Here is a 15,581-nt window from a genome sequence, read left to right as displayed (position 1 = left end):
AGCTTCCCACTCCCACAAATGATCAAGCAAAAACCGTTCTTGAATTGAGACCAAAAACTGTTAAATCGACCACAAATCGTTATCGAAGCGCGAGAACGAAAAATCTTAAATCAAGCCCAAGTAGTGCGTGAAATGAGCACAGAAGGTTTACACATCAATACCAAACGGGTCATAAAATACGAACGGTGTGCTTGGAAAAACTGCACTTAAAACAAGCCCATCGGTCACGAGTTAAGAAAAAGCGTACTTAACAGATTTTTGTCAACGAATGTTCTTAATTTTGAACTTGTTTTGTTCGTTTTAGAACGATTTTTTCTCTGAGTGTAAGTAAAGATATATATAAACCTTAGAGGCCACATATGTTGTACCTACTTGTTTCTATTTTTATACACATTTTTCGTGTTATAACTTCATTAAAGTTCTTAATCCTCCATTGAGCGCTCATATACAGGTACCAGTATTAAGGTGATCACTTAAAAAATTTTAGCCAAAATAAAAAGGATAGCCATATATAAATGTTTAACACTTCCTTTATATAAATGCATTAATATGCAGCGTAAAATTTGTCCTTAAACATAGACGCAATGTTGAAATTTTGCAATAGTTCTAATGGAACGCAAGGGATTCAAGGGGTTGATAAGCGCAACTCAGAGCTTCCGCAACCCAATTGTCAACCTCATCTACGCGAGGCGAATCCTATTACAAATATGCATGTATGATACAAATATTAAGCAGGCAAGGCTCTGGCGACCCCAAGTTCCCTGTGGAGCTGGAGCGAGATGGCCTAGAAGGTTCAATGTGGTCATATTAAATCGTTCCAGAGATAGATGGGCTAGCATCTGCTGCTGTCGGTATAGTTTTTAGAGCTCCCGTTATTCTAATCATTGATACTCTGAATACCCCCTCAAGGTTTTTGGTATACGTACTTTTTATGAGGCTATCCACCAAACAAGAACCCCATAGTAAAGTATGGGTTTAACAATTGTCGTAAATTCCCAATGAGAGAGTTCAGGTGATAGGTCCCACGTGAGTCCTAGTACTCTCTTGCATGCATACAGTGCGGCGGAGGCTGTATTCGGTCTCTCCTCAACATTGAGTTTCCACGACAACTTACTATCTAGTGTAAATCCTAGACACTTTGTTCTATATTTTTCTTATAGGGTTACCCCTCCGAGCTGAGGCTTAGTCAAATTAGGGATCCTATATTCCCTAGTAAATAATACTAGATCGGTTTCGCACTTTGTCGCTTAACCAAACTCCAGTTGTCCAGGCATATACATCCCGAAGTGCCTGTTCCATCAAAGAGCCGATTGTTTATAACGAAATTAGTTTATAACCAGCGTCCATAGCATTGGTTATAAAACCCCATCCTGCGGCGTTCTTCCTAGAGTTATCAAATATCCGTGTACCTGTGATTTTGTCACAGCTACTGAAATGAATATTCGTGACTGATTGCCTGTGACAGCATTATTTCCCGTTACCAATCACAAACTCAAACATAGCTCTCACAGGAACAAATCGCTTCTATGCCCTCCACCTAAGTCTGATCGTCCCGATCAGACAAATCTCTCGATCTAAACGCTGCTAGCATCTCCAAATGAACCACCCTTCTACTTTGTGGTTTCCCAATTGTTTGTATGCGGTAGATGACATCACTGATCCTCTTCACAACTCTATACGGGCCTTCCCAGCTGCACCGATATTTGGATGGAACACCTTTCCGCCGGTGAGGGTTGTATAGCAGAATCAAATCTCCCTCCAAGAAACCTTCCGAATTAAATTTCTTGTCATACCTTTGTTTCATCTTACTTCCCATTACCCTGGGCCGTTCCCTCACACTCTGCTGCTTGGCCAATGAAGAACTACTTCGCAGAGCTTGATCTTGACGGATTGACTTTGCATCATCAGTATCGTCTTGACGTCTCACAACAGTAGTGCGCGCTGGCTTGAAACCACCCTTGCATTCTGTCTGGAAAATTCTTTCAGTCGTTTTAGTGCGTCCATTAGGGTTTGTCAATGCCAGTGTTTTTCTCGCAGGTACCTTTGATTTCGCTTTATTTGGCCCATTCGATCCATCGACCTTTGCTCGATCTACTTTCCTTGTCTCTGTCGAATCTCCTCCACCAGCACTCACTACTGAAGTTAAGTGGCACATCTTGGTTCTCATAAGGCATCACCCTTCTCTGCATATCGACCTTGATGTCATGGTCAACCAAGAAATCCACTCCCAATATAACTTCATCAACAATCTCCGCCACAACGAATTTGCGTAAAACCATGACCTTCCCAATTAAGACTTCACAGATCACTTCTCCCCGGACTTGGTTATACTCGCCAGTGACCGTACGCAACCTTGCTCCAGGTAATGACTTTACTCTCCTGTAGACCAAATCAGATCGAATCAAGGAATGAGATGCGCCCGTATATACAGTCAGTACACGTTCTTTACCATCCACATTCCCTCTGACGTCAAGACTGCTCGATTTTCTACCAATTTGCAACACAGATATCACAGGGCATTCAATAGCTGGATCTAGCTCTCAATCTCTACATTATACTCGCTCTTGCTCATCTCCTCTAGCTTTGCGTTTACGACCACCCACATTTTTGGAACTGTTAGGGTTGGTGTTGCAATAACACGCAATATGCCCTGGCTTTCCACACTTAAAGCATTTGATTGCATCATTATTCTTCTGCTGCGTACCCTTCCATGCTTCCAAAATTGCGTCTACCCAGTCTGGCCTTTCCAGATCCACGCGATGAGCTTTGTACGCTGGTTTACTCAATCACTATTGTTTTTCCTGAGTCAATGCATGTGATGCCGTTTCTGCAAATGTTGGCTTTGGGTTTGCGTATGTGGCTCGCTTCGCTTCGACATCCCGTATGCTATTTATAAAGCTCTGAATTTTTACCCTTTCGGTGTATTTCACGGGTGCGTCGGCATTCGCCAAATGTGCAAGCCTTTCAACTTCTGACGCAAACTCCTGTAAAGTCTCATTAGCTTCCTGTGTTCGCCTCCGTATCGCCTCTCTAGAGCGCTCATCAATGTTTGGTAGTTGTTCCGCTCTCCCTCGGGAATAGTCTGTAGGATTTCAGCAGCAGATCCTTACAATGCCACGAATAGTGCAGAAACTTTATCTTCATCACTCCAGTTGTTCACTGCTGCGGTCTTCTCAAACTGAATCTTAAACACTTGGAAAGGAACAGAACCGTCAAAGGATGGTGTTTTTACCTTTGGATTACTCGCTGAAATAGCTGGGCGATTCAGTTGTAACTACTCCATACGACCCTTCAAATCATCGACTTCTGCCTGAAATTGAGCCATTTTTGCATCCTGCGCTTCCATCTTTGATGTTACCCTTGCTTCCTGTGCTTCTAACTGCGCAGACATTTGTGCCACCTGCAATGATAAGCGCTCCTCTTGTTCGTCCATCTTGGATGTTATACGTGTCTCTTGCGATTCCAGTTCGGATGCCATATATGTTTTCTGTTCTTCCAGTTGAGTTTCCATCTTGGATGCCATATATGTCTTCTGTTCTTCCAGTTGAGTTTCCATCTTCGACGTTTGTGCAGATATTGCAGCTAATATTTCGTTCAAGTCTGTGCTGGTAACTGCCTGCGATGTTTCGTTTTTCTACTCCAATTTTGTTGTCTCATCGCCATCAAGATGAAAGAAATATTCTTCCACGTCAATTCCTTCTAATTCCATTGCCTCTCGTAGTCGTGCCTGAAGTTCGAGTTTAATGCCGGTTGTATTCAATCCACGGCTCTACAACTCCTTCTTCAGTTGCGGGATCTTCAATTCACTTAACTTTGCCATGTCCAAGTTGTATTCTCAATCTCCGGAATTTATTCAACAATTCCTCTTCTGACACCAATTGTAACGAATTTACTGCAAATCCTCTTATTTGCACTCTCCTGCTAAGTTCGAATCATTAAACTGTTGAATAAATAACTCCAATATTGAATAATGGAAAAATGGCCTTTATTAAAGTACTTCACAATAACACTTATACTTTGCAACTTGCTTAATACCCAAACTGACTGATAGCTTAAATGAAACTGATCTATTGCCCGACAGATAGCGTGCTTAACTGAAACTGCCCATAGCGCTTCTACCGCTGATGCTTTTATACTCTGTGATTTCCTCGTGGCATCTTCTAGGCGCTTCCAGAATTTACTTAGTTAGTTATAAATTTCTGAGCGACAAATACAGATGTATAATTTTTTTAGCTTCTCTCATACCCCATGCGCTTGTATGTGTGAGCGACACTTCCACAATCACAATTGCATACCTTTAGGAGCATTTCAGATAAGATATCTGCATGTGCTTATGCGTTGCTCTCAGCTGCGTGTACCTACATATGTGTAGACATAATGATTGATTCGTTTATGTAGATACGTAATGATTGATCTATGGATGTGCATGCAAGGCGCTGCTTAGCATCGGCTTAGAGATGGCAACACCCCTTAGTTTTGCTAATATTCGTAACACTATGAACCAATACAATGAGCAAGTTACTTAAGCTGCGATTGAATAACAGCAGATGTCCCAAAAAATTACGCAGGGTTTATTATGCGCAACACAATCCGCAAGGAAAAATATGGTACAAGTCTAGTTGAGGGGTCGACTGCTAATACGCGTCAAAAATATCGAGAGAGGTGTCAAAATACGCGTATAGACCTCGACAACAATACTCCGAAGGCGGAAAAGAAAAATTTTATCTCTGTCCGGAGATATTTGCAGTTGAAGTTGGCGATTTTCATGTGGTTGTTGTAATGTTGGGTGTACCCACAAAAAAAATTGTGAGCATAAGTGTTTTGCGCGGATATAGTTTTGGTCTCCAAATCGGTGTTGAACCCATCCAGGGTAAGTTTTAATAAGCGCGGCCGAAGGCCGCCAATGCAGAAAGGTGTTCTGCGCAAAAATACTATTGATTACACCCCCGGCTTCGGAGGGACCCGCGGGTCATTTTTCGGGTTTTCGTTAATATCTTTTGAATGAGTTTACATTTTTATTTTCCGCCTTCGGATTATTAATGCTGCTGCCAAGACTCGTCGTTTGACACCTCTCGCGATATTTTTAGTAGCGTAATAGCAGTCGACTAGACTTTTACCCAAAATATAAAACTGATTCCTTTTGGCGATATTTGTTTTTTTTCTGTCACAGTCACGGTTAAAAGCCGCTGTGACTGAGAAGTCACAATCACAGATAACAGTGTTCCTCAAAAATCACGGAATCGGCCATCATTAGTTCTTCTATTTACAGTTTTTTTTGCCCCGCATATACCCCATTGCGATGTGATCATTCTGCATCTTAACGTGGAGCCGATTCAATTTGTTAAAGGGGGATGAACTTCAATCGAGTCGAAAGTGTTCATGACTGCTTTTCTCGAGACATTGGTGAAAACTCCGGCTAGTATTTAGAGTTTTAAGCAGAAAGGATTTTAAACTAATATGTCTGTAGTCTTTCGGGTGCAGATTACTGGCTTTTCCTGATTTCGGTATGAAGACTACTGAGCCGTTCTCCAAGTTTGCGGGATGTGGTTCAGTTTTATGCAACCCTCAAAGATTATTCTTAGACATTCTATAATTGTTCTACCCGTCATCTGCAGCATAGCAGGAAATATCACGAAATATCTGGACTTGGCGATTTGAACTTGGCAAACGTTTGTATTGTCCATTCAATTTTGGTATTTGTCACCAATCCTGGTACCTCACACTCCATATTAGGATTGTAGACGTGGTTACATAACTCTTCCGCTTCATCTCCCTATGGGAAGTGTGTGTTAAAGAGTGCCTCAAGGGACGTTGTACGATATAAGGAATTGATTTTCAAAGAAGAATGGCGTTAATGAAAAACAGCTTTTCCGAATGTGTAAATTTAAATCCAGAAGGATTAACTCCGATGCGAATCCGATTCCGATCTTGGATATGTATGTGAGTTTATCATATTGCGACGAATATTAGTGACACTAAGTGATACTCCCATCACTAATCTGATACTAAGTAAATAAAGCCACAACAACAATGAAGCAAGCTGCTACACTTGTATGTACGTAAACGAATAAATCATTATGTCTACACATATGTACGTACACGCAGCAGAGAAGAGAGGCACAAACTCATGCAGATATCTTATCTGAGATGCTCCCAAAAGTATGCAGTTGTAATTGGGGAAGTGGCGGTAACTAAGTAAATTCTGGAAGCGCCGAGAAGATGCCACGAGGAAATCACAGAGTATAAAAGCACCAGCGGTAGAGGCGCTAAGAGCAGTTTCAGTTAAGCACGCTATCTGTCGGGCAATAGATCAGTTTCATTTAAGCTATCAGTCAGTTTGGCTATTAAGCAAGCTAGTTGCAAAGTATATGTGTTATTGTGAAGTACTTTAATAAAGGCCATTTTTCCATTATTCAATATTGGAGTTATTTATTCAACAGTTTAGCGATGCGAACGTTGGCAGACGATTGCAAATAAGGGAAATTGCAGTAAATTCGTTCGTTACAATTGGTGTCACAAGAGGAATTGTTGAATAAATTCCGAAGATTGGGAATACAACTTGGACATGGCAAAGTTGAGTGAATTGAGGATCCAGCAACTGAAAAAGGAGTTGGAGAACCGTGGATTGAATACATCCGGCAATAAGATCGAATTTCAAGCACGGATACGAGAGGTAATGGAGTCGCAAGGAATCGATGTGGACGAGTATGTCTTTTATCCTGATGGGGACGAGACAACAACAAAAATTGAAGAGAAAAACGAAACATCGCAGACAGTTACGAGCACAGACTTGAACATGATTTTGGCTGCAATATCTGCTCAAACATCGACAGTGTCATCTCAACTGGAAGAACAGAAAACGTATATGTCATCTCAGATGGAATCCCAAGAGACACGAATAACATCGAAGATTGAAGCACAAGAAACGCGTATGTCAGAAATGTCGACACAGATTACATCCGAGATGGAAACTCAACTGGAAGAACCGAAGACATATATGGCATCCCAACTCGAATCACAGGAGGCACGTATTTCAGAAATGATGTCGCAAGTGTCATCTCAACTGGAAGACCAAAAGACATATATAACATCTCCATTGAAAGCGCAAGAGGCACGTATATCTGAAATGTCGGCAGAAATTTTGGAACAGGTATCATCAAAACTGGAAGCGCAGGATGCAAAAATGGCTCAATTTCAGGCAGAAGTAGATGATTTAAAAGGTCGTATGGAGCAGTTACAACTAAATCGCCCAGCTGTTTCAGCAAGCAATCCAAAGGTAAAAACACCATCCTTTGACGGTTCTGTTCCTTTCTAGGTGTTTAAGATTCAGTTTGAGAAGGCCACAGCAGTGAACAACTGGAGTGCTGAATATAAAGTTGCTGCACTATTCGTGGCATTGTAAAGATGTGCTGCTGAAGTCCCACATACTATTCCCGAGGGAGAGCGAAACAACTACGAAACATTGATGAACGCTCTAGAGAAGCGATACGGAAGCGAACACAGGAAGCAAATACACCAAATAGAGTTGCAAAACCGCTGCCAAAAAGCTAATGAGACTTTGCAGGAGTTTGCGTCAGATGTCGAAAGGCTTGCACATTTGGCGAATGCCGACGCACCCGTGGAATACACCGAAAGGGTAAAAACTCAGAGCTTTATAAATGGCATACGGGACGTCGAAACGAAGCGAGCCACATACGCAAACCCAAAGCCAACATTTGCAGAAATGTATCACATGCTCTGATTCAGGAAACAGCGTCGCTTCTGTGAAAGCCAGTTTTCAAAGCACGCCGCGTGAAAGTAGAAAGGCCAGAGTGGGTAGACGCAATATTGGAGGCGCTGAAAGGATCGCAAAAGCGGAGTGAAAGAGTTATCAAATGCTTCAAATGCGGGAAGCCCGGTCACATTGCACATCATTGCGATCATGATCCTAGTGGTTTAAATAGCATGGGTGGTCTTATTAACAAAGCTGGAGGGGATGAGCAAAAGCAAGTAAGATGTAGAGATCGAGAGTTAGCTCCAGCTATTGAATGTCCTGTGATATCTGTGTCGCAAATTGGTAGAAAATCGAGCAGTCTTACCGTCAGAGGGAATGTGGATGGCAAAGAACGTGTTCTGACTGTAGATACGGGCGCATCTCATTCCTTAATCCGATCTGACTTGGTCAACAGGAGACTAAAACCGTTACCTGGAGCAAGGTTGCGTACGGTCACTGGCAAGTATAACCAAGTCCAGGGAGAAGTGGTATGTGAAGTCTTGATTGGAAAGGTCACAATTCTACATAAATTCGTTGTGGCGGAGATCGTTGATGAAGTCATATTGGGAGTGGACTTCTTGGTTGACCATGACATCAAGATCGGTATGCAGAGAAGGGTGATGCGTTATAAGAACCAGGATATACCACTTAACTTCAGTTTGCAGAAAGGGTTCAGTGATAATCGAGTACTGGTGGAGCAGACTCGACAAAGACCACGAGAGTCAAAAGCAAAGGTTGATAGATCGAATGGGCCAAATAAACCAAAATCAAAAGTACCTGCAAGAGAAACACTGGCATTGACAAAACCTAATGGACGCACAAAAACGAAGCAAAGAATTTCCCAGAAAAAATGCGAGGGCAGTTTCAAGAAGGAGTGCACTCTGTTGTGAAACATGGGAACGATACTGATTATGCGAAGCCAATCCGTCAAGCGCAAGCTCTACGAAGTAGTTCATTGGCCAAACAACAGAGTGTGAGGGAACGGCCCAGGGTAATGAGTAGTAAGATCAAACACTGGCATGACAAGAACTTTAATTCGGAAGGTTTCTTGGAGGGAGATCTGGTACTGCTGTACAACCCTCACCGGCGGAAAGGTGTTCCATCCACTGGCATGACAAGAACTTTAATTCGGAAGGTTTCTTGGAGGGAGATCTGGTACTGCTGTACAACCCCCACTGGCGGAAAGGTGTTCCATCCCAATTTCGGCGCAGTTGGGAAGGCCCGTACAAAGTTGTGAAGAAGATCAGTGACACCATCTACCGCATACAAACCATTGGGAAACCACGAAGTAGAAGAGTGTTACATTTGGAGATGCTAGCAGCGTTTAGATCGGGAGATTTGTCTGATCGGGACAATCAGCCTTAGGTGTAGGGCAGTGTGACGAATAATAGTGACACTAAGTGATACTCCTATCACAAATCTGATACTAAGTAAATAAAGCCACAACAACAATGAAGCAAGCTGCTACACTTGTATGTACGTAAACGAATAAATCATTATGTCTACACATATGTACGTACACGCAGCAGAGAAGAGATGCACAAACACATGCAGATATCTTATCTGAGATGCTCCCAAAAGTATGCAATTGTAATTGTGGAAGTGTCGCTCACAAATGCACGCATATGAGAAGCTATATACGTGCATCTGTAGTTATAATTATATGGCGGTAACTAAGTAAATTATGGAAGCGCCTACAAGATGCCACGAGGAAATCACAGAGTATAAAAGCACCAGCGGTAGAGGTGCTAAGAGCAGTTTCAGTTAAGCACGCTATCTGTTGGGCAATAGATCAGTTTCATTTAAGCTATCAGTCAGTTTGGTTATTAAGCAAGTTGCAAAGTATAAGTGTTATTGTGAAGTACTATAATAAAGGCCATTTTTCCATTATTCAATATTGGAGTTATTTATTCAACAGTGTAGCGATGCGAACGTTGGCAGAGGATTGCAAATAAGGGGAATTGCAGTAAATTCGTTACAATATACATAGATACCGACGTGTTTTGCTGTGCATAAGCGGATATGGTCCATGCAGTTAAAAGATGAGTTGATGATGTCGTCCCAAGTGGGTAACTTTACTAACGACCTTTAGTGTATAATTGCTCAGAATAAGAGCTGAAATATCCTCGACCATAATTCAAAGGAAAAGTCCAACTAAAAATAAAACACCCTAATGTGCATGCATATGTGGGAAGATATAGAATTAGTTATGTATACCTTTAAAAACTATTTGCATTATAACAAATAAAATATAATAAATGTAGAATCGTTGTGAGGGAAAACTCATTAAGTTATGTCCATACATACAAAGTTACTACATATGTACATACATACACATTAGGGTGGGTCGATTTTTTAACCGATATCGCGCCATCGATTTTTCGATAGGATTTGGGCTCAGGAAAAAAAGTTTCACTACGCATACCCAAAAAAAATTATTTTCGAGCCTGCGAAATTTAATTTTTTTTACTTTTTTCGACTTTGATTTTTAAGGTTTTTTTCATGACCTACTAAAAAATGTTCATTAAATTTTTCGAAAACTGTTATCGACAACCTTTTTGGCGGAAACTTTTGGGTCGGAAAGGGTATATATATGAAAAATTATTTAGTAGGTCATGAAAAAAAACTTAAAAATCAAAGTCGAAAAAAGTAAAAAAAAAAATTTAAATTTCGCAGGCTCGAAAATTATTTTTTTGGGTATACGTAGTGCAACTTTTTTTACCATAGCCCAAATCCTATCGAAAAATCGATGGCGCGATATCGGTTAACTTTCGTCCATACAAATCGATCCACCCTAATACACATGCATTTGTTTTCCTTTACTAAAGTTAGTAGGTATGTATGCATGTAATAAAAAATGTATAGCTTTGAAAGCAATGGAAAACTTAAAAATTTATTTGTTGTCTGTCTTTATTGTTTCAATTGCATATGTTAAACAATATGTCAACATTTTTTTATTTGTTATTCCGCACATTAGAAAAGATAACAAGAGTATACAAATTTGGAATCAATTGACTAAGAATATGAATTAGAAAATCATACAGTGTAGTATGGAAAAAAAAACATTTTCAAGCAAGATTTGAATCAGATTCACAGTGGCCATAGTTGATATTGGGACCTCGGTGCCTGCCGTCGAGCACGGCGTGATCGGTTTGGCTAAGCATTCTTTGTTAACGGAGCAAGGTTGACTATTTAGTCTTTGCTTGTTGCAACCTGAAGGAAGTTGTCTTTTTCAAAGTCATAACCTGTGGCAAAGTCATAAATTAATGATTATGTCATTGTAAATATCATATCTTATATCATAGTAAACATTGAATATTCTAGGTACAGCCATCAGTATATCCCGGGAATGTTCTGAATTTGATATTTGCCTTTCAACAAGTTTTTACATCTCTCTTAAAGATACAGGAGTTATAGACTGCCATTATTACGATTGTTTATCAATACTTTCACCACACGATATTTTCAACTCCGCCTTTTCCTCCAACAGTACTTTAGAAAATATCATATTGGGGCGTATGTTAGCACCACTATGATGTTTGTAAATAAACACAACAACAAAAAAAGCACTTATGTACATGTACGCATTAAAACAAGCAGTCACACCAATGTACAAGGCAGCGAAGAATATTCCACACACATAACCAGCGACTTGAAGCAAAGAGATTATCTCACATACACATATGTATGTAGTCATCAGCTAAGAGCAGAAGTAACAACTTACACATACACACGCATATAGCTAAAAAACCAAGTATGACATACAACTGTTCCAGAAGCCATGTTCATGAAAAGTCTAGATCTTTGGAGAAATAGGTTAACGAGTATAACTGAGAGTATAAAAGCAGCGCAAATGTGCAACTGAAATTTTCTAAAATCGAATTGATCTTAAACCAAATTGAAATTTTCGAAGCACTGTTGAAAAAGGTGTCGAGTTTTTTTGTTTCAAAATATATAATTAGTTCATGGCAAGTCTTTGTATCATGGTATCGTATGGGATTGGATATCCCATTTATGGTGAGCAGAATATTTCTATTGGGCTTAGAAGTTCGGTTTTTTTAAGTTTAGAGGGGACCCTAACAGAAGATTTTCAATCAGCAAATAGTTGACACATGTAGATTATGAACCTATCCGCTCTTCCTACCTTTAATAAGATTTTGCTTCGAATTTGAATACAATGTCAAGTTTTTTGCTACTCGATATGATCTATGTGAGGTAGTGTGCCACCGGTTTTTAAGCTAAAGTATTCGCAATCTCTACTCCGGGCTCTTATCATAGCCGATACAAAGACGTAGTTTTGGCTCTAAAACAGGTATATCTCTCACATATTTGGCTGTCGTGGCCGCAGAACTTAAAAATTAAAGGGCTATTATGATTAGTAGAAAATTTCGGTGGCGGCTGAGTCGCCTTTTTTGTTGTTAATATAGTAGCAATTCTTCACCCCGTTCAATAGGCATGAACACTCAAAAATGTTCTGAAAAATTCTTTAACGGAAATCCAAGGAAACTGACAATTACTACAGCATGAAGAAGTTTTCTATTGGGCTGCCTCGATTGTTGACCTGTCAGCGTGAGATCAGGTTGTTCAGTGCTCCATAAATTATGGTAGTATATAAATATGGTTTGACAGTCCTTGTTGCCCTCCTCACCTTTAAGATGATGATACTGCTAAAAAGTGTCCTAGGCCAGACCTTAATGCTTGGTTTTCACTACAAAGTGACAATTAAATTAATCTATGAGTGAAAACGACAGTTTCCCCCAACGGTATGGCAAATAATAATATGGCTACAACAACAACAGCAACAACAACAACAACAATGTGAAACAACAGAAAATATTGAAATGGGTTTTGACTTCAATTGTTTCATTGACTTCCATTCAGCAGTGCCGCTTAATGAGAATGCCTGATTATAGGGTTATATTATTTAGGCGAGATAATTACTTACCCACCGTGCTGAACCCTTTCAAAGGGAGATATTCTTTCATTCCATCCAAAAAACTTCCTCAAAATTATACAAAAAATTTGAAAACCCAAAATCTTAGATCTGGCAACCTCCATTTTATATTTTATGACTGTCCAGTTCTATTTTTCAATCCTGCGTGTCACGAATTCAACGCCATAAACACACAGTGAATTGACCAGTAATTTTTTTTTAATATTTCAAGGTGCTGTTATTTGGGGGGTAGAGAAAGGTACTTAACCGAATTGTGTGGTGAGAGCTTAGGGGCATTATAAATCGTATCGCGGCTCAGTCTGTGTTGTCCACTACAAAAATTTGTTATTTCATTTAGCTTTGGCGGCAAACAAGATCGCATGTCAATGTAAAGCAACTACTGCAACAACTGTCCAACTAAATATCTGAATATTGTAGAAATAAACTAAAATGAAAGTTGTGCATAAGCATAAAGATGGCCTCTGAAAGTCTGTAAATATGGGCTACTGGAAGGGAACAACTAATTTGGAGCTAAGTGCCACATTTGTTCATGCATAGCTACTTTGATAAAATTTTGAAGGGAATAAAACTGTATATTATATTCTCGGACCATGGCGAGACTACTTCGGCACCGTTTCGTCAACATTTCGCGATGACTTCTAAATCATTTCGAAACTATATCAAAATTTGAGAAAATTTCAGAGCCGCTGCCGTACTATTTTAGGTATAATTTCCGGACAACTTAAGCATCGTTTCAAGACTGTTTGGAACCAATTCGGAGCAATTTTAAGAACTCTCCAGTCAAGACTGCCGTTTCGAAAACGCTCTTTGAATAAAATTTTTGAATAACGTTTCATTCCAAAAATGCCGTATTCGACCACATTCTGAGACAGGGCGTTTCCGCAAAACATTCTCAGATAGCGCGTTTTCGAATTCGCAGGAGAGATAGAGTTATATTTGACTTAACTGGAAAGCCGCGCTACAGGAAAGCTTGTTACGGACTGGGTTTTGACTTCAATATGCGGTAGATGCACGATACAAAAGTCAAATATAAGAATGGTCAGTATCGGTATCAGGCACTTAGGCCCACCATCATCTCTAATATGTACATATGTATATACAGTTGTACATATGTACGCTTATGTATATTAGGGGTATATTAGGGTGGGCCAAATTTATTGTTGAAAAGGCACATCCAGTTTCTGAATCTATAGGTCATACTGAGTAATATTGTCCATGGGACCATAGGTCTGAAATGAAAAATTGTCTAACAAAATTAAGGAGGCTCGAAATTCATTTCAGACCTATGGTCCCATGGACAATATTACTCAGTATGACCCATAGATTCAGAAACTGGATGTGCCTTTTCAACAATAAATTTGGCCACCCCTAATATACATGGGACCATAGGTCTGAAATGAATTTCGAGCCTCCTTAATTTTGTTAGACAATTTTTCATTTCAGACCTATGGTCCCATTGACAATATTACTCAGTATGACCCATAGATTCAGAAACTGGACGTGCACCTGAAGTTGTATTTCCCCCATTTTTCCCCATATAATTTGACCCGCCCTAATGTATATACTAGCTTATGAACAGGAGATGAATTGTCGTTCATTCTTTGACCCAATTCCGTTTGGTATTTCTATTTTATTTTGTTTCTATGGCCATGTGGGATTGTTGTAAAAGGATGTATGGGGAAAGGTAGGTAAATTAGGAACCATTAGTGTATTGCAGTTTGAGCTTTGAAATGGATAAACATAAAAATTGCACCTAACGGCGCGGTTAGATTGGTGTGTACTTAAGGTTATGTAGGATCGAGGTGAACTTCAGAAAATTGGTTATAACAGCGATGAGGCGTAAGAAATCTAAGCCGGATCATGCAATAATCGCAACTATCTCGCTTTTTCACACTCTCCATCTCGCATTTTACATCTCTTAATTCTTTAACCTCTTACATTCCTTCGTTTGCATAATTTGTCTCCATTTTTCATCTACTCCCTTTTCTACATTCTTTTACCGTTTCCGGCATAGCAGCCTGCTTACGGAAGGTCAGTGGAAACGGCTTTCCATTGGATTCCATAGCAAATAAGTCAAAGAGTTTGCTCTGCGTGCGCTTCTAAACATCGTAGGGGGCAGTCCGCGAGTCCTTAATTGAATTCACTCACCATATAATCTTGTATTTTGTAGTAAATGAGCTTCTGGTGGAGTTAGAAGCCAGGGACTGGTTCTGTACGCAGATGACCTTACAATCTTCGTTAGGGATAAATGTCTGGACACCCTGCTCGATGCTTTGCCAAGCTATTTAGACACGGTGCCTAGGTGGGCTGTATGGGTAGTGCCCATTTAACTTGGTTAAGCAGAACTTCATCTTTCATGAAGATATTAAAGGCCCCGGTTTTCAGGACTCTTTCGATTCAAAAAGTACCGCTAGTACTCTCTAAAACGGTTTAATATATTTGGGAAGTATTTAGGATGAGAAGGTGCTCTGGTGGTCCGATGTGGAGGATAGGGCCAGAAAGGCACCAGATGAATTGTCCTCTTGCAAGGGAGACATCGGGAGGCCTTCAGCTGATTCTGTTCTATGAGGTACAGGCCTGATGGAACGCACTGTATACTGCGAGCATTCGCAAGGAAGAGCTACACTGACATTTGATGTCTTGCTGAACACTCAACCGGTGAATGTTGCGGGCAAGGCGGCTGTTACGCGATCGTTAATCTGGCTTTTCGATATGGGCTATGAGCTTTTTGACTCCTGCTCCGCATAGTTCTTACCAACTTCGACTTTTTCTCATTCAGATTATTTAGTGCCAGCAGCTGGAACTCACTTGGGGCAGTAGACTAGTTGGGAAAGAAGTTTACTGAATCACTGCAGCGTCTTTCAAGAGTATTAA

This window comes from Eurosta solidaginis, chromosome 1 (genome assembly GCF_040869045.1).
Source record: "Eurosta solidaginis isolate ZX-2024a chromosome 1, ASM4086904v1, whole genome shotgun sequence".
Classification (NCBI taxonomy): domain Eukaryota; kingdom Metazoa; phylum Arthropoda; class Insecta; order Diptera; family Tephritidae; genus Eurosta; species Eurosta solidaginis.
This window is presented reverse-complemented; position numbering follows the sequence as displayed.